At 39.1% G+C, this 27850-nt stretch overlaps 1 long non-coding RNA gene across 1 annotated transcript; it reads left to right on the top strand.

The window, feature by feature from the left end:
- Positions 1–1700: 1700 nt before the first annotated feature.
- On the top strand, positions 1701–26608 carry LOC119704179. The gene is made up of 3 exons (XR_005257861.1): positions 1701–1762; positions 22883–22974; positions 26498–26608. It is a non-coding gene; the product is annotated as an uncharacterized LOC119704179 (long non-coding RNA).
- Positions 26609–27850: the final 1242 nt, after the last annotated feature.

Raw genomic sequence — 27850 nt, 5'->3', positions numbered from 1 at the left:
CCATTTCTCTCTTCTGTCTATGTGTGTGGCTCTCCCTTTACCCTTTTTGCCCTCCTTTCTCTCTCTCTGGGGCTCTTTTTCCTCTAGGGCTCCCATCTGTCTCTTTCCCCCCATACTTTGCATCTGTATCTGGGTTTTCTAGCGGGGCTTCTTTCTGAGATTTTTACACATCCAACTCACTGAGACCAGTGAGTATTTTGACTATTAAAATACTCAAAATAGTGCCAGACTTCTAACTTCTGTCTCTCCTTACCTAAAGCACTGAAGTTTAAAACTAACAGGTGAAAAAAAAAAAATCAAAAGTCAAGCTCCTTATTTTGCAAACATTTCTACACATGTGTAACTTTGTGTGAGTTGCATTTTTATGGCTTGAGTCTGAGAGGTTGGGAGAGGGACACATCTTTGCAAAATAATTGTGATTTCACTGGTTATTTTGCAGACAAAGAGTCAAGGTTTATCTGGCCCTCACATAACAATATCTTGTACAACTTGTGCAGTGTGCTGCCATGTTCAAAGGTGGGCTTTAAAAGTGAATTCTTTCTAAAAAGAGGATTCCTACCCTAGAATGTGCTCTCAGCACAGGGAAATGCCTCACACCTCTGCTGATGCACACAGGTACAACTCCTTTGGTTTCCTCTTCCAGGAGATTTAACTGGTTTTATTGTTGCTGCAGCAATTTAAGCAGGAGGAATGTTTCAGAGACAAATATGGGATACACATTGTTAACCATCAGGTGACAAGAGACAGAAAGCAGACAATATGAAATGTAATAAAATAGATCATAGGAGAAAAACAAGATAGCATCCTTTTTCCAAATAAAATATTCTGTAGGAAGGACAAGAGCAAACTTACATTTCTGACAATCAGTGAAAACCAGAACAAAACCCCAGAATTTTAGCTAGAGGAAGCTGAAGGACCTAAGATTTAAACAATTTAAATTCTGTTTTGCATGTGTAGTTTAGAAATCTGGGGAGCTTCTATGAATTTGTAGGATATTAAAAAAATAATGAAATTAGGATATTAGAGAATTATTTAATTTTAATTAATTAATAGTGCTTATTTTTCACTTTTAAGCCAGTAGGGGGAAAAATTAAATGAAGATTAAATAAGAGATGCTCTTTTATGGATTATGGTGCAATGAAAAGATGGAAATTATTTTGTGTTCATTCCTTAATTCTTTTTTTTTTTTTTTTTTTTTTTTTTTAAATCCTGAGTGTGCTCATACAGACCTACTGGATGATGCCAAAAACTGTGCAGCATCCCGGGACAGACTCTTTCCAGGTGGCTTCAGCTCTCGATTTTCGGCCCCCTGCCTAACACAGCTCACCCGAGGCGCGGCGACATCCCCGCATAACACAAACCTTGTCATGTCTCATTGCTTAAATAACACAATAAGGAAATTAAAATCCTTGCTGGTTATGATTTTCATTGTTACGGCTTACGAAGCCTTGAAGAACTTCAGGAAATTGATTACCCGGGGGGAGTTTGGTACCTGAGAAAACCCAACAAAACCAAACCAAGAGCAACAAAGAACCTCTAACTAAAAGTGTTTCGGTGTCGGCGGAGCACGCACACCCCTGTCCGCGCTGGCGGAGCCGGGATGCGGCGCGGCCCGGGAGCCGCGGCGCAGCGGCATCGGCGGGGCCCGCTCGCCCTCTGCCGGGGACGCGGCGCTCGGCCGCCGCTCCGCCTCCGCCGGGCCGGCCCAGCAAGCGCCTTTGGGGCGGGAAGGCACGCTGAGGAACGCTGCCTTACAGCCGCCGTAAGTACAACCCCGGGGTGCCAGCCACTTGGGCAGGTGGCTCAAAGCCCCATCCAGCCTGGCTTTGAACGCATGCCGGGATGGGCATCCACAGCTTTTCTGGGCAGCCCCTCAGCGCTAAAAAATTAACATGACCCATTTTACCTACACCTAATTCACGCCAAAACCTAGTGGGAGAGGAGAACAGACAGGACCCTAATAAATGTTGCAGCCAGGAAGGAAAGCAGTGTGGCTCGCAGCTGCACTGCTTCAGCGAGCAAGGGGTGGGAGAGCCCCTCGAGCTTCTCTTTCCCCGCTATTGCCCCTGGCACTGCCACAGTGCTGCCCCGGCACGCACCTGCCCCAGGGCAGCCCCGCTGCCCGGGCCGGGGTCGTGTCCCTCGGATTCATGCAGCACACACCCCTGGCGTGATTAATTGGGCAGGAGATATTTCTCTTTTTTAATACCTTTATTAATAAGAAATCAGCTCGGGTGGGGAGAACCGGCAGGTCGCGTACACGCCGCCGCTGCTCTCAGGATCGGCACGGGGGAGGAGGATGATTGCAGCTTTCTCCGCCGGTATGCAGGCAGAGCTGGCGAATCCATTCACCTACGTGACCTTCGGGGGACCCCGTTAAATACTCCGACATTCGATCTCCTCTTCCTAGCTGGCATCTTTAGGTTAGGGTGAGATGTAAAAAGGATCTTAACAGACACTGGATTCAGTCCCCCACCTTTAGACATTACTTAGATCCCTTAATTCCATGTTGGCTCGTTGTTTTAGGGGTTTTTTGCAGGATTTGGTATGGTGTTTACACCTTTGCATGCTGGTCTTTCACATTTGCATGTCAGCTCCGATTTCACCTTTTCAGTCCCCGATGTCATCTCCGAGGTTGTGGCGGGACTGGGAGGGGATGCTCGATGGGAGAGGGATTTTTAACCATCAACAGCTAATTAGAGAAAAACCATTAACAGCAGGTGATTACAACATGAAATTATTAACAACAAATAATTAAAACTCCAACTAAGCAGCAATTTAACTATGCAACCTTTTTAAAAGAAATGAACACCTTTTTCTACTCATAACACTGGTGTGAGCGAGCTCTGCATACCTGCACTGTCTTGAGACTCACGAGTTTAATAACATCGTGAGTTTCATACTGTGGGAAGGGGGGGAGCCCAAACCAAAGATAGGGTGGGTTGCTCACCATGGTGAAAGGCAAGAAAGATGGCTGTGGGAGACCTGTGCATGGTATGGTGCTGCCCACCCTGCCCTTCTACTTCTGGCAGGGCTGTGTTCACTCCTGACACTCTTCTTTCCCTCTCCGCCGGCCCAGCAAGGGCAGTGGGAGGAAAGCGCCAGAGGGCTCAGGGAGGGCCATGGTTCCAGCACCAAAGAAAGCCTGGGCTGGGAGAAGCTGGTCTTTGCCTTCTGCCTCCTGTGGGAGAGGGGGCCCACGGCCTGCTGCCAGGTTGGACGGGGACCACGCAGCAGCAAGAAACAGGGAAAGAAAAACAGGTAAGTGTGTGTTTCCAGTGGGGAAGCACTCCCTGGGTGCAGGTGGGCTCACAGGTTCTCCTCTGGCACCAAATCAGAGACACCAAGTTGGCCTAGGCCTCCTTCCCAGCAAGGCGGTGCCCCTTCTTCTGCAGGACACCCAGCCACCATTGCCAAATCTCACTGGCTGCATGGCATCTGGTTTTAGCCACACAGGCAAGAAAATTCTGTCTTTGTGCAGAAGCTCTCGTCCAAAGTCAGCAGCCAGTGCAGTGCACCCTGCCAGTGTACAACTGGGTGGGATGAGGCTGGTCCAACCTTACCCCAGGATCTGATCACTTACAAAGGCTTCAATTAGATCCATCACGTTATATGAATGGTTATTTTGTGACTTAATTCCCCCTGCTTTTTTGCAGTGGTAATTAAATGATCGAGGAAAAAAAGGAGACAGATTAATTGATTGAACTGATTCCAGGAGAAACCATTACTCCTGTTCCTCTTCTGCTCTATACAGTGTTTAAACAACTCTGAAATAGAGCTGGGTGAATCCTGCCAACATATTTCTGTGAGCACTGCTTTGATTTTCAAATGAATTGTCTTCATCTGCTTTTATCCCCCTATTGCCTTGGCTTTATGTGAACATTTGTACAGCTTAGTTTGCTCATGAAAAGAAAAAAAAAGAAAAGCTAGTGTGTTTCAATACAATGGAAAATTAATTTCATTTCTGTGAGCTCAAGAGTTATGTAGTGACAGGACAAAAGTAATGTCGTGTAAAAGACCAATAATCAGTAATGACATTGTTCGGCTATGCTACAGTGCAAATGAATACTACTACGTCATGGATCAAACAAAGTTTATGAAAATTATTTAACAGAACTGCCAAAATCATAGTATATGGAAACTCTGTACTTAGGAAAAGAGGTGAAATATACCAAATACTGCTGTTATTACCAGTTATTCCCTCTTTTATTGAAAAGATTAAGAATATTTTTCTTTTAAATTACATTCAGTTTATGTACATTTATAAGTGTGATGGCAGCAAGTATAGAGCATATTAGTCAAATCTGTGTTTAGGGAATATGAATAATGTGAATTAATCATGAAAGTCCCTTGGTAGTAACAAATATACTTACAGATTTTTAAAAATATTTTTAAAGGAAGGAAGGAAGCAAGAAAAATCACATAGGAGTACACTTTTACAGGAATTTTACAAAACAATCATCAACATTAAGGAAGTGCCATTTCTCATCTGGATCTAATCTATAGCTTCATAAAATTTCCTTGTTGAACAATTATTCAGAAGGAGACTAAATAAATATAGTGCTAAAAATAATAATAAAGGTTTCCAGGAAATTTGAAAAGTAGGCAAAAAACTACATGTACCTTCTCTCCATCTATAAGAAAGATCACTATTTCAGCTTGTGCTTATAGGCGAATTTTCATTTTCATAAATTGATCTATGAAACAATATCAGATTATACAATTATAAAATGTTTGAGGTTTTCAAGGGTATGTTTTGAATTTTTTAACAAGAGATCTGATATTTAGGACAATGCATTTTCCTAACTCCTTGTTTTAATTGTCAGTACTGGGATTCCTGTTTCATCTTGGGTGATTGTTCATCTCAGGAATGGACTATGGATCCTCTTCCTTCCCAGACTGAGCTACAGGTTTGGAGAAATCATTGTGATTTTAAAATCTCTCAGAAAGAATGCAAAAGGCAAATTAGAAGGGCAAAAAAATATAAGGGAGCTAGGAGAATGTTTCTCACTGTGTTCAAAAAAAATATAAGGGAGCTAGGAGAATGTTTCTCACTGTGTTCTTTCACTCAGGCCGTAGCTGAGTATATACACAGCATATACAAAATTGTCACTTTTAAAAAAACTGAGTTGCTTCAGAAGTTATATAGAAAACAAGATACAAAATTGGTTTTATTACACAGTAGATAAGTTTCACATACAATTGTCTGCAAAAAGTCGCCAGACTGATATGCAAAATTAATATGAGGCTATGAGAGGGTAAAAAACCCCAACGAAATCTTAAGATGATTTCAATTCTGACATGAATGTCATAGGTAAGTCAAAAGAGGTGTTATCTCACTCATCAGAAAGGATTTTGCTACATTATAATCTTGGGCATGATTGTTTTGAGAATGATGTAGCCAAAAAAAAAAAAAAAAGGAAAACCTTCAAGAAAAATGTCTTGAAGAATTTGATGAATGGGAAACTATTCAAAATGGTTTCTGATTTGTAGTAAATATATAATATATGTTCATCACTTTTTATTGTTTTTTTTCCATCATAAGCAGGTTGGCTAGGTGTTGGGATTTTTCCTAAAGCAAAAATAAACTTAGGAAATGGGGCTTTAATCTTTACTCCACCTAGCCCCTGGAAAATAAAGCCTCCAAACTTTGCACTGATGGCCACCACTTCCCATCTGCATGGCCTGGTCAAGGGGCCTCAAGTGAGAAGGCAGCAGGACAGGAGAAATTCTGTGTGGGAAGTGAGTTTCTTTCATTCTGTACCAGCACGGGTGGCCTGAATTCAGGCAGGTAAACATCATCTGCAAAATGTACTCAGAACATGAGGGAGAAAAGAAGCCTCATTTAGCTAGAGAATTAAAATGTGTTGTTTGGAAGTAGCTGGTGACTTGGGGCTAGCTGTGTATATGAGAGTTTATAAAGTCATTATCACTGAACAGTGCCTGGTTGCAACCTGCTGGCCAAGAGGGCTTGTCAGCCAAGGAGGGGAGAAGGAATTCCTTCTGGCAGAGCACAACTAAATACGTTGGAGAAAATAGTTGTTATTTCAGGTGTGCAGTTTCCCAGTAGAAAATAAGTTAAATTAATTAATTTATTTTTCTAATTTGTGAAAATATGTGTAGGGTGACCTCTAGGCACAAGTGCAAAAGCTATAAAACCAGATTCATTCATTAACTAGCTGACATAATGGCAACCAATGATAGTCGAATAAGCAAATAACATGTGAGGAAAACTCAGACTCCTCCCATCCAACTCCCTGTAGGAAAAAGCCTTTGAGTGTGAACACACTTGACAGTGTGCCTTGAGCTCCTTGCTCCCCACTTTGTTGGGTGGCAGAGAATGGAGCCTGAATCACAGTGATCAACACTCTCAGCTTTTATTTGGTGTTTGTGTAATTTAACTAAATACCCTAAAAGTACCTTTTTTTGTCTCTTTATTATTTCAAATATGTTAACTGTGAGATACAGACCAGGTACAAAAAGGAATCTGTAAAGTCATTAGACATCTGAGATTGGACGGAGAGCTGGGAACTAGGTTTTCTGGCTTCTTCTAGACCATGATTGGGTGGGGTAACTACTTAGCCCAAATGTTTAGATGTCTAAACTTCATCATGCTGGGCTCACTGTTTCCTAGGAATTCCCTGTATAGTTCTTTTGCCAGTGTGTGCTCTTTGAGCTTCTCTCAATTCTAAGTGTGCTATAAACAGTGAAATCAGCTGAGGAAAAGGCAGATGCACCTCAGTAATGGCATTACAGAAGCTGTGGAAGGAGTCCAGCCACTCCTAGGGAGCACTAGGGAGCATCAGATTCTGCAGGTAGGTGGCAGTGGTGCTGAGACACCAGTGCTCTACACCTTTTCCAGCATGATTGTAGTGACTTTGGTGTTGCCAGCATCTTTGATGTCCTTGACAAAAATACCTATCAGAACTTGAACTGCCACCATTGCTCATTCACTGTTGTGTCAGCAGCAGCTACAGTTTTCCTCCCACAACATGCTTGATATGGATTGTGAAATAATGTGCTATGGGTTATGTTATAAGAAAAAAAATTTTGAAAACTTATATTTCAGCTGTTTGACAAGCAAGTTTTTTCCAAAGTAATAAGAACCGGTTTCTGTCCAAACACACCTTAAAACCCCTTATTTACAATCACGTGAGTAAAAAAAAAAAAATCTTTTCGGGCTACAACTTCATATTTGAGTTCTAACAGATGAGATTCTGTTCAGACCGGAGTGCTGTGGCTGTGATGGACACAGAACAGGCAAAGCATATCTGGTTTTCAACCTGAGAGGAAATCTTCCCCCTACCCTGCCCCCTCAAAAATGTTTTCAAGAAAAGATCAGACACAGGTTTTTAATGCCTGGGGAAAAACAAAACATGACCCACAATAGATTTAGGCAGTTCCATTTTTGCTTACTATTTTTAAAAGCATACATGTTATTTAAAAATAATTAGGCTGAGCCAATTTATGTGCAATGTATATATTGCACATATGTCTAGAGGAAACCAGAAACAGGGTTGTATAATTGTAACCTTACTGCACTGAAGGCCTGGCATAATTACCATTGCGAGAGAGAAAGCCAAGGAGATTTTATCTGTCATATTTATTTCCCCATGTAAATATATTAAAACCAAACAAAAATAAACTTTTGATGCACAGCTTGACCCAGTTTATATAGTGTGCATTTCGTTCTTTATTATTATTATTATTAATCATTTCCCACATACTCGTGTGCAGTAAAGCACTTGAGATGGCCATCCTGAAGGCTGTTTTTTCAGCAGCTGCAAATTTCTTCTGTTGCTTATGAAAAAAAGGCATCTTCAAATATGCACAGGAATAATTTATTTATTTTATTTTAAAGTTATTTTATCTCTGAATGGAAAGTGAGGCTGCACGGGGCAAAAGTACTTTTTACTGTATAAATGTGAGCATTGGCATCTGCATAGCCTTTTGGCCCTTTACAAGGAAGTGAGCCAGTATAATAAGGCTGTTGTCTATGTGTAATATCATCATATGCAATGAATCGTAGGACTGAATATGAGGAAGAAAATCTATTGAGTCGAGATATCCCAGAGGCTTTGGGCTGGCACGTGACTGATGCTTCTCTGTATTCTCGGATTCGACACCAAGGCCGACTTCACTCTCAAAGAAAAGATCCAGTTAAATAAAGACCATATGAACCCTGCTAAAATAATACAGTTTGAGTAAATCAATGCCTGAAGACTTTCTTAAAAGTATGTTAAGAAACTCACTGGAAGGGAACAGTGCAATTCTAGTGAGTACCAGTTAGGGACTTTAACACGCTCCACTCTATCTTTGTGATCTTGCAGGAGGTGGGATAGATTTTCTCCACAGAGAGCACACGTTTTCATTTTTGCAGCACATTGTAAACACACTTTTCATACTAATGCCTTGTTTTGTTTCGGTTCTTTTCAAAGATTATGCATTAGTAATTTGTGCATCACATGTTGGCAATCGGAATCACAGTGTATTATGCACACTACTAATGTGAGACAGAAACCTCAGCATATTCTAGCTCTCTTCTCATATCTTGTTAGCATCTGTTTGTGGTAGGCTGGGATGATGAGGTGCTAATATGATACAGTGAAGGAAGTGTAATCCATGAACATTTTTGTGTCACATTTGTGTAATATATTACACTAATCCAACCAGACTTTCATGTGCTCTTGCCCAAGGAATGCCATTCCAGCCTCGTCCCTTCCCCCATCAATGCCTTTGAAGGTTTGTGAATGATTTCCTGTACACAGGCTGTGTAAGAATGTGCTTGCATTCTTTCCCCTGTTGAGGAAGGAGTTCTTTTTATGCCCACTTGCTTTCAGGGTAACAATGAACATGAACAAATTCATGAACAAATTACTCTGAAGAGGGAAGCATGTTCAATTATACTCTTCTTTCTCAGCTTAGAGGTAAATGAAGTAGAAGGTGCACTCTTTCCAATAAGCATCGGATCCATTCAGAGTGTTTGGTGCAGTGTCTAGGGGCTGTTTTTGAACAGAACCTTTCTGCAGCAGCAGTCTGCTGTTCACACTACAGTAAGCAGGATGTCTGAACTAGCAGCCATGGCTTCCGAGGAGGAGGTACCATCCACCAGTGCCATCCTGCAGACTGGTTGCAATTTTTCACCTTGTTGGCCATATGCAACTTACTATGTCTACTTTTCCTATCCATGATAAATTTTGCCCTGCATTGTTCTTCATCTTTCTATTTAGGGATCCTACTCCTGACTGGAACTTCTGCCAGTACTGTGATAGAAATAAATACAGTAGCAAAGTGAAATCATAAACTCCAAAATTTCATTATAGTTAGAGTACATAATTCTACATCTTGCCTGCCTGATAAAGGAAGAAAAAGCCCAGCAAAAGTCTGGATGAAAGACATGAAATTAGAAAGCCATTATGGTTTTGGCAAGTCACTGGGTATTTCTCTTCTGTGTGTATCCTCAGCCTCAGTTAGAATTTATAAGGAGCCGTGTAAGAAAGATATCCAATAGTGAAATCTGACTGTACTGTGGAGTCATCCGAGACTAGAATGCCCTGACACAAATTGTATGGTGTAACTCTTTAGGTTGGTCATCCTGTAACTTCCCAAGTGCTATATGCATTGCAAGTTCACAGCTTGGCTATCCCTGTGGTGGACAATGCAACAGATGCTCCTTCTACCATAGGAAAATCTTTTTTTTTTTTTTTTTTTTTTTTTTGGCTGGTATTATACATTTTTGCCCATTAGAGAGGTTGCAGCTTCAGGAAACAAGGTCTCAACAGTCTTGGCAGTACAGGGAAGAGTACTCCTGTTGGAAAAGCAAGGAGAAAGTGGGTGCACATGTTCTAATAAATTAGGTGGTGTCTGTAAAATTTCATAGCTCTAAAATGCAATCTTGTACACTGTCAAGATGTTGACGTGGTTTGCCTTGTACTAAATGACATTTCTTGAACAAGTCTCAAACAACAGCCACAAAATGAAATTGGACAACCTACCCAGCCCAAGATGATTAGCAGACTTCTGCTTTGGACTACAAGCTGCTCTTTGAATTCCTTCCCTGGTAGTTCCTGCTTGATTTGCTTTTTAGTTTTTATATTTTTCCCGATATGGCAGGAAGAAGATTGACTTCAGGTGCCATCATTCATTGCAAAGGGAAGGTGGGTTTAAAATTATTTCTCCTTTTGTTTTGAGCCAAAATCAGGTAGTTCTATATTTTAATTACTTGGGGAATAATTCTCTAGAATAGCACAGCATGGCAACATAGCATCTTAGTGTAGCAGGCACAGGCCCTGCAAACCTGCCTTGGCGTTTAGAGACAGAATGCTGAGTTAGGATGATTGGACAAAAGGAGCCCCTCTCTCCCGCTTTCGGACCCTGGCTTATCTCTCTGTAAGGCTATAGGTCACTTTCCTTTAACCCTTACCATTGGACAATTCTCAATCCTCCCTTGCCCTATATAAACCCCTGTTTCTGCCTGGCTCGTCGGAGCCGCTGTCCCTGAGACTCTTCGAGACACTCCGTGGAAGAGCTACGAAGAAGACCAATATCGTCTTGGAACCTCACACAGCGCTCTCCTCTCTTTCCTGGTCTTCCGAGTGTCTGCTGCGTGCCCCAGCCAAGCCTAGCAAGCCCAAAGAGCTGAAATCACTCATGAGCTGATAATCACTGAGCTGAAATCACTAAAGGCTTGCTAAGGCATAGGCTAGGGGCACTGCCAGAGCTTGGGCTGATTAGCCCCCCTCAGAGTTATGCTATCCGGCTTTGATGCAGCTCCTGGGTACACCCCGTATCTCAGCCAGCGGCATTATCTTAGGGTGTCAAATTACCTGAGTGTAAACCTCTGCATTCTATGTCCAAACTGTGGTCCTATGATGCTTCTCAGCTATGTTCCGTGAATCGCTCTCAAACTCATCCACAATTTCAGGTTAGAATGACACTCAGCTGCACATGATCTCCTCCTGAACTTTGGTGGGCTTTCTGTTTGCTTGGTTTGATAGTTTCGATTTTTTCTTTACTCATGAAAAAAAACAAACCAACACCATAATGCAGAGTGACAAAGATGCATTATGGTTTTCCTGTCCTGGACCATGACCAGAGTGGCTGGTTGTGCCATGCAGCACTTTTGTCCTCAAAACAGGAACAGATATTGTAATGCAAAGACAAGCCATGCTCACCTCTTCCCTAAGCAAACAAGCTGTACATTGTAGTATTTTGGTTTCATGAAGCATAATAATATTAGTTACGAGAATTCATCTTGCAGAAGAGTGACACAGACCTCAAGTAAAGTGCTTGAGGGTAATGTTGGTGTAAAAAAGACAAATGAGTATATACTAACGGTACATTAACTTGTTATTACAATATGGAAAAATAATGTAGTTTTATTTCATGTACCGACTTCCTATTGATGTGATGAGGATTTGAGCATAGTTAGTTTACTGAATGTCCTGGTAAAGCAAAGATGAATAAAATTTAAATAAAGAATGTATAAATTGTAAAACAGGAAAAAAAATGGAATAGACAGAATCTTTCAGAGTCCCATGAGCTGTTCTTAAAAAATTTTTTCTCTAAGAATTACTCTTTTACTTACGTCTTTTCCTGACAACAATTTGCTTTTTATCTCATTTTAATAAAAAGATAGCATTTGAGAGCATCTCAGAATCCAGCATCTCAGCCTGTGCCTTTGTTGTTTAAATTACAAAAAGAAAGGGAAGAAAAGAAAAGCCAAAATCCAAGCCCAAAGCCTTTCAAGAGAACCTGATCAATGTGTTTTGGGCCTCTGCTTTATGATTCAAAGCTTCTTCAACAGCCATTAAAATCAGGAATCTTGATCATCCACTCCAAAAAAAAGCCATTGTAGCAGGACTCCAGTGCAATAACAGTGAAAAATACTTTATCTGATGCTATCTGTTGTGAAGTGGAGGTTTAACAATAGGAAAAGGTGCTACCCCCAGGCTTTCCCTGAGCCACTGTGTGCCTCTTTTCTCTCATCTTGCAGAAGACTTGAAAGCAGGAGCATTCCCAAAAGGTCAAGTGTTGAGCTATTGAGGCTATAACGATCTTGTGACTTCTCAGAAGGCCTCTCCAGGCCATGTGCCACAAGCAAAGGAGAAAAATGGTGACACAAAGACTCTCCAGTGTAGAAAGATGCTGGAGGGATGGAACTGAGTTGGTAGGGAATTGCTTAGAAGGAAGGAGTGCTTATTCTTCAGATACCAAAGAGATGTTTCCATGGCTGCCCAGCTGAGAATTTTGTAGCAGGGCTGAACGGGATTTCTTCAATATTTATAAATGCTTTGTAATGAATGTATTGTTTCTTTTGCCAGGTTTCCAATGAAGATAGTGAAAATTGTTATTTAGTCTGGGTAAACAAAGAGTATCATGTTTAGATGCTCTGGTAGGTTAATTATTTACAGGAGGAAAAAAAAAAAACAACAATGTGCGGAAACCCATGCCTTTCCATTTTGGCTTTGGACAACATTTGTTTGCACTTCTAGTTTGTTACTTTTACTCTCCTGCTAATAATATGTGTCTGTGAAAGGAAATGTTTTATCCCAATGTCTGCTTTCTTAGTATTTGATCCTAAAAGCTACACTTTATGTGGTAAGAAGTGGCAAATCCTTTTTCCAGATCTTGGGAGAAAATGAGACTCCTTTTGGCCATCTAAAAATTTGAAAAGACATGCTTTTACCATGATGGGAAAATGCAGGTGCATGTGGAACAGAGATATTACACTGATAAATTATTTTATTTCTGGTCAGCATAATTATTTGCTGGAGGCAGACAGAATTAAGGGTAGCTGTTGACCAAAGGTCTGTATTAAGATCTGAATTTCCTAAGTGTGGCTGTTCTGTGACATCTGACAGGGAATAGAGAAGAATTAGTCTCTTATCTCTACAAGCTCTTTGCTGATAAGCACGGCCTCTTTTAAAGATTAAGCTTGTGCAAATACAGTCACTGTTTGAAGCATATAGGCAATCCTATCTGCTGGGAGAGGAGACCTCTGGAAATACATCTGTATCACCTCTGATGTTTGAGCACACTTTAGGAAAGAAGCCTCCTAAAGTTATAAAATTATGGGTTCATTAGCCGTACTAACTGTCAACAAAGGATAAGTGATTTGTTTAAACAATCAAACACTACACTAATTAGCATTATAATACAACATTCAGGAAGTCTTCAAGTCCTATAAATATGTGTAAGACATGGGAAATTGGTCTTTTGGGGCTGACTCGATAATAGGGCAGTCCAGATAATTAAGTTTGTGCAGTAAATGAAATACAATATAAAGAGACTGGATTGTAACATATGCAGTCTTCATTGGTGTAGATTGGTGTCTGCTTGAAGGGCTATGGATAACCCACCATGACATATGGGAAATCTCAAAAGTAAGATTTAAAGATAGGAAGTTCAGATGAGACAACATCACATTTTCCCTTAAAAAAAATGAAGAAAGGGTGAAATAAAAGTTTCAGTGTGAAAAAGTTGTTCCTTAGAACCACTTTCTCACTGGAAAAAATGAAATTTAAAAAAAATCAATAGAAAAAATCAAATAAATTGGTAATTCTTTATGTGCAAGCAGTAAACAAATTTAGCAAACATATCTCTTCAATTATGTTTTTAAGAATGAAAATAATGTGCTGTTTTATATAGATGAAACAAGCATAGAAACATCTGCATTCATATAATATTTTTAATATTTATTTATGCTATACAATATATTATATATAATTTATGTAATTTAAAATATTTATTTACAGTGAAAACCCCAAATATTAATTGCTAATATTTCTCTCATTTGTTCATTCAAACAATGAAGAAAATACAACATAAGGAGAATACAGAATGGTCACAAAGGTAAAAAGATTCCTAATTCACTTGAATTAATGCACTTTATTTCATGTGAATAGTGTTGCCCAAAATATAGAGGGAGTTCAACTCAACTCAGCTTTATATTTTGCATTACACTCCACTGCTCCATAGAATGGTTATATATTTTATATATACACAAAATAGGCTTCTCAAAGGATAGAGTAAAATTTTCACCTCATGGTGTGCAGGACAGAAATGAGGACCAAATTGAATAATACAGTTTTCTTGCTACAACAAATATTGTTTACATTTATTCCTCTGTAAATTCTAGCTTGTTCTGTCCCATTGAAATATTTGGCAGAAGTTGTTTGACCTCAGTGGAAACAATCTTCTCAGGAGGTTGTGATCAGGTTTACAAGGCAGAGAACCATAATTTCTTCGTTATGGTTTTGATACGGATCTTTGTGATGTTTTCCAGGCTGCTTCATTTTGATCTCAATGGAGCTGAGCAGCACAGTTACTCAAGCAAAAGGTACTAGGGTAAAATTTAAAGATCCTTGAAGATGGCTAAGCAAAGCTGACACAGGAGCTGCTGAAACACTCAATGGGAGCAGGGTTGTAGGCACAAAAGAGATCTAAGGCAGGAAGTTCTTAGAGTTTCCTTCCTCATATTTATGTCCCAAGAGTTTTGCTCATTATTCAATACTCAGAGGCAATCTAATCATTGTTGGCATCACTTAGCACTTCTGGGTTCAGTTCCCCAGTCTGCCACTTGCACTTAGAGTAATTTTCTCTGGTCTCCTAGTTTATTTATTTTAAACAAAACCTGTTTTGTTATTTATTCTGTTCACTTGAATTGAGTAACATTAATTAATTTTAAACATTTACATAATAAATAAACATTCTATAAGTAGGAAGCTACCAATTTAATTTTAAGTAAAATAGCATAATATATTCTTCTCAGTATATTATCTACTTATAAAGTACATAGACAACTACAAATGAAATTATGCACAAATATTTATGTAAATAGATGTATGTGTCTGGATTATTTGAAATTAAATTGGTGCTTGTGAACAGACAAAAAAGTCTCTTCTGACATTATGGTGAAATTAATATAATCTTTGCTGCTTTCTTCCTCATTGATATGTGTATTTTAAATTGTCTAATTTTTCTCTAAGTAAAGACTTTAGGTGAGAAAATATCTTTGCCAGTCTCCAAATCAAGAGTGAATTTCCTTCTCAATGCATTTGCTTAAAAACCATTGGCCTTCTACACACCTCTGTTAGAGTAAAATGCATTTGTTCCAGATGTGTGTGTAAATGTATCATGCATTCAATATTTCTCATCAGGAAACTTAAGATATTGAGGACATGATTTTTAAAGTGTCCCTCACCAGACGTTCTTTGTGCTCATTCTTACATTTCTTTGACCATCTCTAAACACTTTATTTTACCCGTTTCTGTGAGGATTCCATCCACAGGAAACTTCAAAAGCTCTGCACCAGTCCTCCTGTTGTATAGGATACAAGGGGACCCGTCATATGAGCCAGCATCCCTGCCACGAGCCATTTATTGCAACAAAAGGCACTGTGTTCATGACACCGCTCATCATCAGTCAGTCCTGGTGCAGAAGGTGTCAGATCCACTGCTGGAGAACAAGGATAATTTGGACTTCGCTTTTTGAAATGGAAAGATGTCAGAGGCTGCAGACAAAGTCACCTGTAAATTGGTTGATGGTTTTCCACTTTTTTCAAAGTAAATCCCTGCTGTGATCCTCTTTTTTCCCCCTAATTTTGCCTTTGAAAGGCAAGCTGATTTTATCCAATCTGGACATTTTAGTTTACTCTCATATTTTAAATTTAAAGGAATTTTATATTTTTAAATTCCTGTTCTAGAGTGCAATGCTTCTATTTTTATGATGCTGTAATTGATAGGGCTGAGAAATCAGTACTATAGAAATTGGAAATGTTTTTTTAGAAGTCTACAGTAAACGATAAGCCTGCCTGACACTGTTATATATCTTTTAAGGGTTTGGCCTAACTTTTGACAGCTTCAGTACTAACATTGGCAAGAACCCAGCTGCATGTTCTGATAAGAGAACATCAATTTTAGTCTCTAGTTTGGATGGGAATAATTGTACATGTATGCAAATTCTCTTTCTCATTTCTTTTTCTTCATGAGTTTTTTGTAAAATCTTTGGTTATTGGTGTGTGAGTTTACTGTTCTATCCTTTATTGCTGCACTGTTTCTGATTTTTCTTCCCCGTAAATATATTACTAAGTAAAATTGAGACTTATCTGTCACTGAGAATTTAGGCATGATATATAGTGCATATATTGGGGGATCGTATTTCTGGAGATAGAAAATGTGAAATACAGTAAGACCCCATATTTATAGCAGTCATTTTTGAGGCAGCAAAATAAGCCACCATCTTGCAAGCATGTGCATGACTTGTTTAACTGCAAGTAGTGTTTACTTTCATTTACTTTAAACACATGCTTAAAATTAAGTATGATCATAACTGTGGAGGAATCAGCACCTCCACAGATAAAAGGGAAAGTGAGACATGTAAGTTATTTGCATTCAGCTAAAGCATTCAATATGGAGTCTCATGAAAATTGGACTAAAAAATTAATTCAGTTTGGTTTGAATATGCACGCTCTTCTGTGGTTTGAAGAGTGTTCAAAGGAGCTTGGTAAACAGTTAAGTAGCAAGTACCAAACTAGGTTAAAGTGTCTAGCAAGGTACCACAGGGATCTCTATTAGGTTTTATTTATTTAAGTGTCTTTAAGAACTAGAAGAGGGATTCAGTTAGTGAGGCATATAAAATGAATATTAATGACTGCAGTTTAATTAAATTCACAGTTAATGCTAAATTGGAAAGAAGGTACAAACAATAGAGGAAAAATATAAAGAGAAGGAGAATCTTACGGACAAGACAAAATAAACTGAGGATCAACCTGAGAAAACTGATACAAACTGGGGAAAATATTGTAATGTCAAAAGCAGGTATTCCATAGGAGGAAGAAAAAAATGCTTCAGAGAGACTTAACAATGACAGTGAGTAGCACAAGGCTCCACATTATTTCTTCTTCTTCTTCTTCTTCTTCTTCTTCTTCTTCTTCTTCTTCTTCTTCTTCTTCTTCTTCTTCTTCTTCTTTTCTTCTTCTTCTTCTTCTTCTTCTTTTTCTTCCTCTTCTTCTTCTTTTTCTTCCTCTTCTTCTCCTCCTTCTTCTTCTTCTTCTTCTTCTCCTCCTTCTTCTTCTTCCTCTTCTCCTCCTTCTGTGTGTATCTGTATTGAGAAAGTATTGGGCTATTTTTGGCACCACCCTATGATATTTTGTTCCTATATTGAAGTTTTTTATTGAAAATAAACTGATTAGTTCATTTTATTAAAAGATAAAAAGTTCATTTTATTAAAAGATAAAAAAGCACTGTCTCAAAATGCTGGAAGAAGCAAAAATTACATATGCAAGTAGCTACACTGAGACCACATGAAGACAGAATGGATTTTATTTTGGACAGTAGAAAATGTATTATCTATAGGTAAAAGGATGAAAGTAGAATAAAATTTCATATGGGTTCCCTTTTAGGGTGAAAATATGTGTGTTTGGGTGGGGTGAGGGACTATGAGGAATGATTCTACCTGACTGAGTCTTACCTTATCAAAAAAAAGCCCTAAATTTTATTGCCATCAGTAATTTCCTTGACAGAGGACAAACCCTTGTAACAAGCCAAACATTTTTTGACTCTGACTCCCATGGTTCTGTAACACAAATCACTCCTACACATAAAATGCCAGTCAGGAGTCTAAGTGTCAGGTTTATGTGGTTCTACAGTCTGCTAGAAGACAAGATCTTCTAAATTTCCTTAATTTTTCATTGTTAGTCAACCATGTGTTCTGTAGCACTTGCAGCCTTATCGCTGGCTGGGAATACACAGAGGTGATCGTTGTGAATTTTGAAAGCTCTTTGAAAGTTTGTTTTTCTTATTATATAGCTTTGGGGCACAAGACACTGAACATTTCAACATGAAAGTTAAAAGGGGAACTCATTTGTTATTTTCTGCATCTTACTGATGTCCATTCCTTCATAGGCCCCCTCTGATTTATCATCCTAAAGCTACAGAATGGCTGTAGTTGATGTTCTGTCAAAGTTGCAAAGAGAATAGCTTACAGCTGTGCATGGATTGTCTTGAAAAAACCCAGCATCCTATGATTTTACTTGTTCCTTCCTAGATGCAGCTTAGCAGCCTTGGGAAAATTATGAGTTTTTTGTCTCAAACATAATGTGTGCAAAGGAGTATTTAGAATTGATGGTTTATACAAGACAGTTAAACCGTAACTTATGAGCTGAAATGCACCTAATGTTGTGTACTAGCTCTGTGTTTACTACCTAACACTCATATTTTCTTTCTCCATTTGCTTCTCAGATTTGTGACTCTCAACATGGTGTCCTTCTTTGTCCAAATTAAGGGTGCATAGCACTTGAGATCAGGTTTTGACTAGTGCCAAAATGAGGCATTAGTCGCATAAAGTAAATTAAAAAAGGATTGAAAATGCTAATGGTGCTGTCCCCAGCTGTGAAGATGTCACAATATTTTCCTTGCTGAAGGCTCCTGGAAACCAAAGCAGTGTCCGTGCTACAAACTACACTTTACCTAGGTTCTATCTCACAGCCAAATCTGAGGATTCAGAGGGCAGTCTTCCTCTGCCAAGGCCCCTGAAGCTGCCAAGCAAGCTTGTGCTCTAAAACGACCTCAAAAGCATTTGGACAGAAGTCCTTGCATGTAGAAAAAACTCATGACAGATCACAGAGGGACCACAGCAGGAGATTGTTTGCACAAACTCACTGAACATCAAGGTGATAGCTGCAGAGCATTTGACCAGGTCATGGGAGGCCCACATTTATTCTTTTCTGTTTGACAGGATTCAAAAGTCCACATCTCAATTTCTTCTAGGAGTGCCCTGTTTATGTATTTTATGCAAAGACAGTTCCAGATAAACCAGATAAATACTCCTTTGTATCAAGCAATTGCTGAACAAAACACAAAGGAACAGCTTTTGATGTTTTGAGCAGTTTTGTTCTATTTCTTCTCTCTCTCTCTCTCTCTCTCTCTCTCTCTCTCTATCTCTCTTTTCCCTCCCTTTCATTTCCCTTCACCCAATTCCATCTCATCTATGAGTTGGCTCTAGTACACTGTTGTGTACACAGTTTGTATTCACATTGTAAGACAACCAATTCTGCGTGCATTGGATTAAGTGCTTTATGTCCAATTTTACTGCAAGATGTCTTTCTGGGAGCTGAATAAACTTCCAAATCTTGGTGATTGTGTTTCAAGGTGTCTATTTTGAATGTATGTGTTCCTACAGGGAAGCAAATAGCATCCCTCTGAGAAAAGGTGGCAAAGATGCTTCATGAGCAGGCTGATACTGAATGCACAAATATATATTCACCTAGATAAAACAGTGAAAAACGTAACAAAAATGTTATGTCTATATATGAGAGCACTAAATTCAAGTATTTTCTTGGAAACATCATGATTAAAAGGATAATAGCCAGTTGTAGTCACACACCTTAGTAAGTCATTAAAATTGAAATGAAGAGTAAACAACCTGAATTAGCCAAAAGCATGACTATACCTGCTGCTTTAGGTTTCATGGTTTTTAACTTCTTTTTGTTCTGATGTTTATGATAAGTGACAAAATAAATTCCTTCCTGTTTTTTCCTCATTATACTTTCCTTTCGGGTTCTAGGACATCCCTCAAGGTACAGTTGGTAGCTTACAGATATTTGTTCTTTCTTTTGTGAAAATTGGTCTTGACTTTGGCAGGAAGATTCTCCTATAGTAAAATACAATTATGTAATCAAAGGCAAGAACAGGCTGTCCTTAATAGGCTGATTAAGATCAGCATCTCATTTTTGCTACACATACCAAGGTCTTATCTAATGCAAAAATTTGGACTGCTGTAATGAAATCAAGATGAAAATGTCTCCATCCTAGGGTAACAATCTGCTATAGCACTTGTACCAGTTTAACTTCTTCAGAAGGAAACCAAACACCTACAGCCATGTCTGTACTGATGTGAAGGCAGACCAGATCTAGACAAAATGTTCTATGTTCATGCCAGGAAAAAATTCAGTGGGCATGGACAAATATGCAAGATAAATTCAACAGAAAATTACTTCCTAATGATTAAAAAGAATTGCTGAAACATGCTTCTTAATTTAAGAGTAGCATTCTAAATAATTCCTGTTACTCACAGAAAAAGGTTTGTTGGGGTTTCCCATAGCTGTGATTCTGTTTTCAGCTCCTGAAATACTTCTTATGAAAAGTAAAAATGAGATATCTGCCATCTTTTGTTTTCTTCAACTTTATAAAGAAGGAATCTTTATATATTTCTTGATTATACTGCTGCTGCACTGAAAGCTTTTTTAAAGTTTGTTATTCCTCACAAGTTTTCAAGTGCCATATTCGCTCAATCCTCTGCAATGAGTTTGTGTCACATATGGCAAACCAAGTGAACAAGTTGTGTGTCACATAAAAGTAATCTCATTTACAGAAAAATGTGGCCAGTTCCAACTGTTTACATGAGTTAGTGAGATTATAGCTGATATCAGGCTCATCTTCTCTTTCAATCTAAGGAGCAAAGAACCTTGGGCTGCAGGTGGTTTTATACTCAGCTATGTCCTTTTGAGATCGGGTATTTAAAGAGTGTGTTGGGGCCCTCAGAAAAGAGAAACCTGTAGGTGCAGGACACAGACTGCCAGCACAGACTGTATGGATTGTCAGTGCCTGCAGGAACAGGACCCAGGAGGAGCACTGCACACAGACTCTGCATCAAGGATGTGGTGCAGCTGTGACTGAAGTGGCTTTCACTTCCTACCGCCACAGCAGTACCATACCTGTGTTCACATGTGATTCGTCAGCAGAGGGCATAAAATCATTGTGGAAACCATGGCATCTATGCTGAGCTCCTTACCTTCACAATAGCTGATAATGGAATAACCTGGTTAAATGTAACTTAAATCATCACATTGGATTTTGGTGATCTTGTATTTGGATTTCAAATTAAGAGAAGGGACCTTCTGCAAAGCAGTGAGCTGTCAACAGCTTTGTTTGAGGTTGCTGACTGTGGCGCTGCAGAGTAATTCCTGAACCTGGATTTTTTTAACAAGAACACTCTCATACTTCCTTCTGGAGAAATGTGTGCCATAATAAACTGCCACGTTTCTTTTGTGGGATTTGCAATGAATTCTTCTTTCAGGAGCTAAAAATGTAAAGTTAACAGCATTTAACCAAAGTGAGAAGCCACAGGAAGTTGCTTATTCTGCCTAGGATGCTACCTGATAAGGTGGATCCCCTTCACTTTCCCATAATCTTTTGTGCCCTGTGATTGCATAGACAAACAGAATTATCAGTACCTACTCAATTCCTCATTGCCCCAGAGTCCTCTCTCAGAAGAGTAAAGTAGATGTCACAAATTTCATCACATCTTCCTTATCTGTGTCTTTGGGCTGTCAAAGAGGGATGGTCCATATTTCCCACCTTCTCATCTTTCCTCCTGCTCATTCAAAGCACAGAAACTCACAACTGGAGAGTACCCGAGGAAATGAAAGCACACAGACATGGTGCATGGCTCTCTCACAGAGCTACTGAATTTTGAATGAAATGTGTCTAAAATGTCCATTTAGTTCAAACTTCAGGAGAAACCCCAAGTGCACAAACAAGAGCAGGATATAAAACTTGAGTCAGCCTTTTAGATTTTAATTGAAGCTTCATATTGAAGAAGGTTGGGGGTAAAAAAAGAGTGTAAAGGAACATTTCATGGCTCAAATTAAACCATTGTTTTTCAAAGGAAATGTAACTTGAAATAGTCATGTATTTCTTACTAAGTGGAAGCAAGTGTTATGCAAACAAAGAGTCATGTGTGAAAGTAATTCTTATCTTGCTGCCTGGAGTAGCTGGGGAATAAAATAAAATAAAATGAATCCAGGTCAGGTCCAAATAGAAGAATGGAACTCAAACCTCTGGAGCACATGGAGCCGGGAGTGAAAATGTTGTAAATCAGGGGAAGTCAATTGACTGCAGTAGGAAACATGCTCTCTTTGTGCACACCTGTAGGTCAGGGCCAGCAAAAGAACTATTAAAACCAATATCCCTATTTAATTTTTAAGGATTGTTTACAGATCAAAGTGCACTCATTATAAATATGGATGTCATGTTTAAATAGTCCCTGCTTTACTGCCATAGAAAGTACTCTTAAAATATTTCCTTTTTACTGTGAAATAAAACATTCTTTTCACCACCAGTCCTTCCCTACTCTAAATGTTGCTCCTACTAGTGAATAGTAGGTATATAAAATAACTCATTTAAAAGGTTTTCACTGTAGCTCATATCACCTCAAGTGGACATCAGAAAAAGTCCAAGCTACATCATCCATAGGACTCAGAAAAAGTTAAGGTTTTTTAGGAGAGCTATTGAGCCTGGTACAACAAGGAGGTAATACTGTACTCTGTAGTTTGTCTCAGAGATTTAACGAGAGTTTATATGACAAGAGCTAAAGAGTGCTATTAGTAAGAAAACAAATACCAGTGGATCACAAGTGCATTTTCCCTGTGCTTGAGGTCAGTGTCCCCATTTCATTGAAACCATGGAAGATGCCTGCTCTCTTGTCCTGTTATTAATTCCTCTAATGTGTTCTCAACCATCCTTTCCCCTAAATGCCTGTCCTCTCCTTCCACTGCAGGCTGTACAGCTTTTTTGCTCATCTAAATGTAAAGATCACATGCAAAGGAGCTCCTGAGCTATGAATCAATAGAGACTGGGGAATGTGTTTCACAAAAGTATTGTGATTAATTTTGTCTTTTTTTAGGTTTCTTCAGAAGATATTAGATGGAGTGAACCTTTGATCTGACATACTATGTCATTCTTAGTTTCGTGTAGTTATCCTCAGCTGTACAGCCTACCTGTATCACCAGTGTTTCACTTCTAAAGAGCTTAATTCTGAGATACAAAAACCAGTGGCTGAAAAGCAAGAGCAAAAATATTTCTGCACTGTTTTTTTTCAGATGGTCTCTCTTCTCCAGCAAATATACTTCAGAAAAAATGGTCCCTGTGGTGTGTTTTGAAGGTGGGTGCATTCAGGTCAGGATGAACCAAGGTAGGAAACAGAATCCTCCCTATCTTTTGTCAACATCACTCTGCCTTCTGCCAGTTGGTATAGTGTGGGGTTGTAGCTCAAGTGCCATAGCTTGAAAAGGGTAATTTGGACTTCTTACTGCTTTCCCCATTTCCAGGTAAACAAATGTTGAACTTCCAATGGGCCATCATAACTGCAGTTATTCTCTAGCACAAATCTACATAAGGAAAACTGTGACAGAAGTCAGTGCAGCCATGCATGTGTGAAGACAGCATGATACAAAAAGAGGAGACTCACCTACATGTTGTTTCTACCAGCATGAAGTATAATACCTTTTTGTCATCTCTAATTGGAACTTAGTCTTATACTTTGTTAATTGTGTTCATTTTTCTCTCTCTATAGAGCAATGAGTATAATAGTACACTTCTTGTAACTTGTAAAAATCATGGCAAGTTTTTTTTTAGCTTTTTTTTTTTAATTTAACCAAGAGTTTAGTCAAAGTTAGAAAGCAAATATTTAAGTATGACTAAGTCTATAAATAATAGTAACAATCAGCTCAGGTTGCTACCATTTTAGAAAAAAGGGAGCAAATGGAAATGCTATCATGTCATAGTTATAAGGCAAGGGAAATCAGCATCCTTTAGTTTTATAAAATAGTTTGGGAAAAAAGACACTAGGAAAGAAGTGGTCCTTATTCTTACCTCAGGTTTAACCCCGAGAGGGACACAGCTCATATCAGTTTCATTTTGAGTTGCTAGAGGTGGACTAATCTAGTCCACAGACTAGTCTCACAGACTCTGCCCCTCACACCTTTAGAATTTCTTTCATTCTCCAAAGCGTGAATGGACAACTTTCATAATCTAAAAGCTATTTTTATTCCCAGACAGGTGTTATGAGGCCAAACAGATATAGACATATTGCTACAGGGCTACTCCTGTTGACCGGACCAAACCCACATCCACACCTTCTCCCTCCTTCAATATGGTATAGAAACAGGCCTATAGCTGATAAGTGTTGGGCAGTGTTCCCCAAAGTAGGAAAATGTCCTTACAGGCTGAGTACCGGCCCTGAGCCATCTGTTGACTAGTTTGGCACAAAACTATTCCAAATTTCTTTCCTTTATTCTTCTTACCTCGAGGTTCTGAATTATTAGATTCCAACCTCCTTTCCAAAACCACCTTTTTTAACAATACTGGCACTGTTTCTACTAGTGACATCCCCTTCCTAAAAAATGAACTTCTTCCTGTAAATTATCCTGAAGGATTTTGTAATACTAATCTGGCATAGCTCCACCAAACAGCATCACTCTTTGAAGCCTTTACTAAGAACTGCTTGTCTCATTATTTTCCTCTTTTTCTTTTCATGCCAGTGGTTGGGCCTTTTGTGTGTTATCCTTCATTTCAACTGAGATGATGTTTTAAAACAGATCTGCTAGAAATAGTCTTTCTGAACTCTCTCCCTCTTCTAGGAAGGAGGAAAAATAATTTTTATAATAATTTCTACAGTCTATTATATTTTAATTATACTCACAGTAAATTAAAATAACCATCATAAAAATTAACATTGTAATTAAAATAAATTAAAAGACTTTAAAGCTAGCTTCTGCTTTTAGTTATATGAATGGAGAGCCATGTAACATAACTTCAGTGACGGGAGCTGGGGACCACTTAACGTGAGAAGCTGGTCAAGAAAAAGATAGCTATCATCTTGATCTGTACATTATGATTTATTTCTTTAACACTGTCCAGTGAAATATATTCTTATCTGAAGCAAAGTTCTGAATACTGACAAACTGAGAACTTAAGAATTTCCTGCTGGTGGATGCAAACTGCAGACACAAGAAAACGGTGGACTGCATGGTGAAATGCAAATCTTCATGGACAGGACAAAATTTTCCATTTCTGATTCTAGATATCTGATAACTTTTTGACCAAGTCTTTGTGAGTGTATTAACTTATTAACTGTCCTTGTAACTCTTTAGTTGCTTCCTTTCTTGTATCAGTTAGGAACGTCCAACCTGCGCATTAGGTAGGATGTTTAAATGCGCTGATAACTAATCAACAGGACTCCTCCACTACCTCCCATGCAGTCCTTAAGTCAAGGTTATTTTCATAAGATATGTATTTTAAATTAACCACCCACATAACTGAATTTGATGCAGTAAAAGAGTGTGGCTTATGTTGTGGTCAGGTGAGAGTCTCATGCCACTCTTTGGATTTAGGTATCCACGAATCAGACCTAGTGCTTTGGTTTATTTCCAGAGGAGCTAAGTTAAACAATCAGAGACAGTCCTTGAACAAACAAAGCTGGCTGTCTTGCACTTATGGAAATAGGTTCATTTAAAATGTGTTTTGACACCTAAGATCAACCTAGAGAAAGAAAGCTTCCCTTCATTGGTAAGCTCCACCTCACCTGAGTAAAAATATTAACACAGATGGAGTTTCCCTTTTTAACAATACACTATTTAGTAAATGTTGGGCTTCAGCTTCTCACCTTTACAGCTAAATCATTAATTATGACCTTTTTAGTGCTGTTATTAAGCAGTTCCCTCCTTCCCCTTCAAATTCTTTTCCTTTTTAACAGTGAACCTTCTGTGTCAGTGGCTCATAGACTGGAGCAGTTGCAATCTGTTAGTATCCACAGATCAAAAGTGAAAAAATGAGTTTACTGAAAAGGACAATGCAACAAAACCAGGAAGAGGCGGGTCATGGACAGACATGTCAAAAATTCCTCTTTGTTTGCCTCTGTTATGAACTGGGATTATTTGGGGGGGCCTCTGTAGACACATTCATCAGGATTCACAGAAATGTGGGATTTTAAATCCTGTAAGTCTCTGCCTTCTTAGGGAAGATGGGAAGGCATCTGTCCAGCAAGTGAGCACCCAAAGCAAGCACGATGGGCTGCCATGGGCATCTGCTCCCTTTCCTGACTCTTATGGGGCCTGGACACTGCCTGGGGACTCCTGTGCAGAGGGAAGGTTCCCCATCTGCGGGGGATCCATTATGATCCTCCTGCAGACTTCCCTGAAAACAGTTCACAGAGAAAAGAAGCAACTTTTCCCTTTGTGTTAAAGAAGCTCTTCCTCTACATCTGTCCAGGCATTGCTCCCAGAGGGGATGGAAAGGCAAATGGGTTCTGGTCCTGGAAGGGATGACAGCTGCATTACCCAACCCCTTGGCTCAACTACTGATGCATCAGCCTTATGTATAATTGTGTTTGTCCAGTGTGAGTGAAGATAAAATGCTGGTGAGTTTGGTGTGAGAGCCAAGGCCGCTTTTGCCCTCGGTTACACATTGACTGAGGCCAGACACTGTCTGGCCACTTACCAGGCTGCCATTCACACTGGGGATGCTTCCCCTTTCCTGCTGATTTTTAAAAGCATTTGGTGAGGAACCTGCTACTGAATTAGTGCAATGTGATCAGCAGAAGTGAGAGACAATCCTTTCATAGCTACCTGTGGCATTAAAGTTGAGATACCATTTTTCTTCATTGGGTTAATTTAAAACTTTATTCTTTCCTTTTTTTTCTCTTCTATGTTTCTAAGGTTGAAGGCACCTCAATAGAAATGAAACAGAGATCTGCTGCCACCTTCTGACCACTTGGAAAGCCTTCCATGTCCTGAGCACAGCAGACAGCGCTGTGGAACAGAGGTGGCTACATTTCACTGAATAGTGAAAATATCCTTCTGCCATCTGCAGCTAGGTACTATAGTATTAGTTTTCATAAATACATTATAACTTTGAAGTCAATACGATATTGAAGGAAATATTTAGTGAAGATGTCCTACTCTTATGTATATACTATAGCAAACAATCACATGCCCACCTCTAGTGTAGGCAGACAAAGTTTCCACTGAGCTCAGTGGAAAGTGTTAGAGGTGGAAATACTTTTCTGTGGCATGCCCAAAACTGTAAACAGACAGAGAATCCACCTTACTCTGAACAATCACAAGAACTTTAAATGAGTCACTACTTTAAGTTTTTAAGAACCTCTTAAGTTTATCATTTTGAATTTTTTGACATGGCAGAGATGGAAAAGGATGTGCACACAGCCTATTCCCATTGATGGAATCTTTAAAACACTCAGGGGAGCTATCCCTTGGCTACTTCATAATCACATATTTCAAACCTTGAATTACTCTGGTATGTAAATACTGATAATAGCTAAATATAGTTGAAAGTAGCTGCATACACATGTGTACACCATATTCATGTCAGGATATTTTTCTGGGTCTTCAGAACCAACTTTAGCATTTGAACTTTAGCACTTCAAACAAAGGCTCTTTTGTCTATAATCAAAGTAGCAGTAACATGCCCAGCCACAAGAAAGGCAGCATTAAGCATTCACTTCTTAAAGGCATCAATATTGCTAATGATTTCAAACCCCCGACTCAGGCCTCCTGAAACCATTAGACAGGCCTTAAAACCATCAGCCCTAAGACAACAATAAAAATGTAAGGAGATTTTTTAAATTTTATTTTATTTATTCATCTGGTTTTTGAATCTTTACAATCCTGTGTTTTAAATTTTCGTCAATCATCCTGGCAGACAGTTTTCAGGAGAAACCCAGCTTCTCCTGCTGCAAGAACTGGGGCTTAAAAGGGGGCAAAATCCACACACACAGACACAAAGAAAACTCAATGAAAATGTTAAATATTAAATGGCTGTGAAATCAGAACACTCAGTAGCATGAGCATAAACCTGTGTAGCCCACAAAAGTGTGCAGAATATCAGAGCCTGGTTAGGCTGACATTTTCTCATGGGTACTGCCCCATGCTGGGGGTGAGGGCAGCCCTCATTCAGGCTGACTGCTCGGGCTCACATGAGGTTTGCCATCCTTACAAGGCCACTGACAGTGAGGCTCCTGTTGTCCTTTTGCAAAGCAACAAATCCTGGTA

This window comes from Motacilla alba, chromosome 1, assembly GCF_015832195.1.
Source record: "Motacilla alba alba isolate MOTALB_02 chromosome 1, Motacilla_alba_V1.0_pri, whole genome shotgun sequence".
Classification (NCBI taxonomy): Eukaryota; Metazoa; Chordata; class Aves; order Passeriformes; family Motacillidae; genus Motacilla; species Motacilla alba.
Note: the sequence above shows the minus strand (reverse complement) of the source record. Positions and strands in the feature narration are given on the sequence as shown.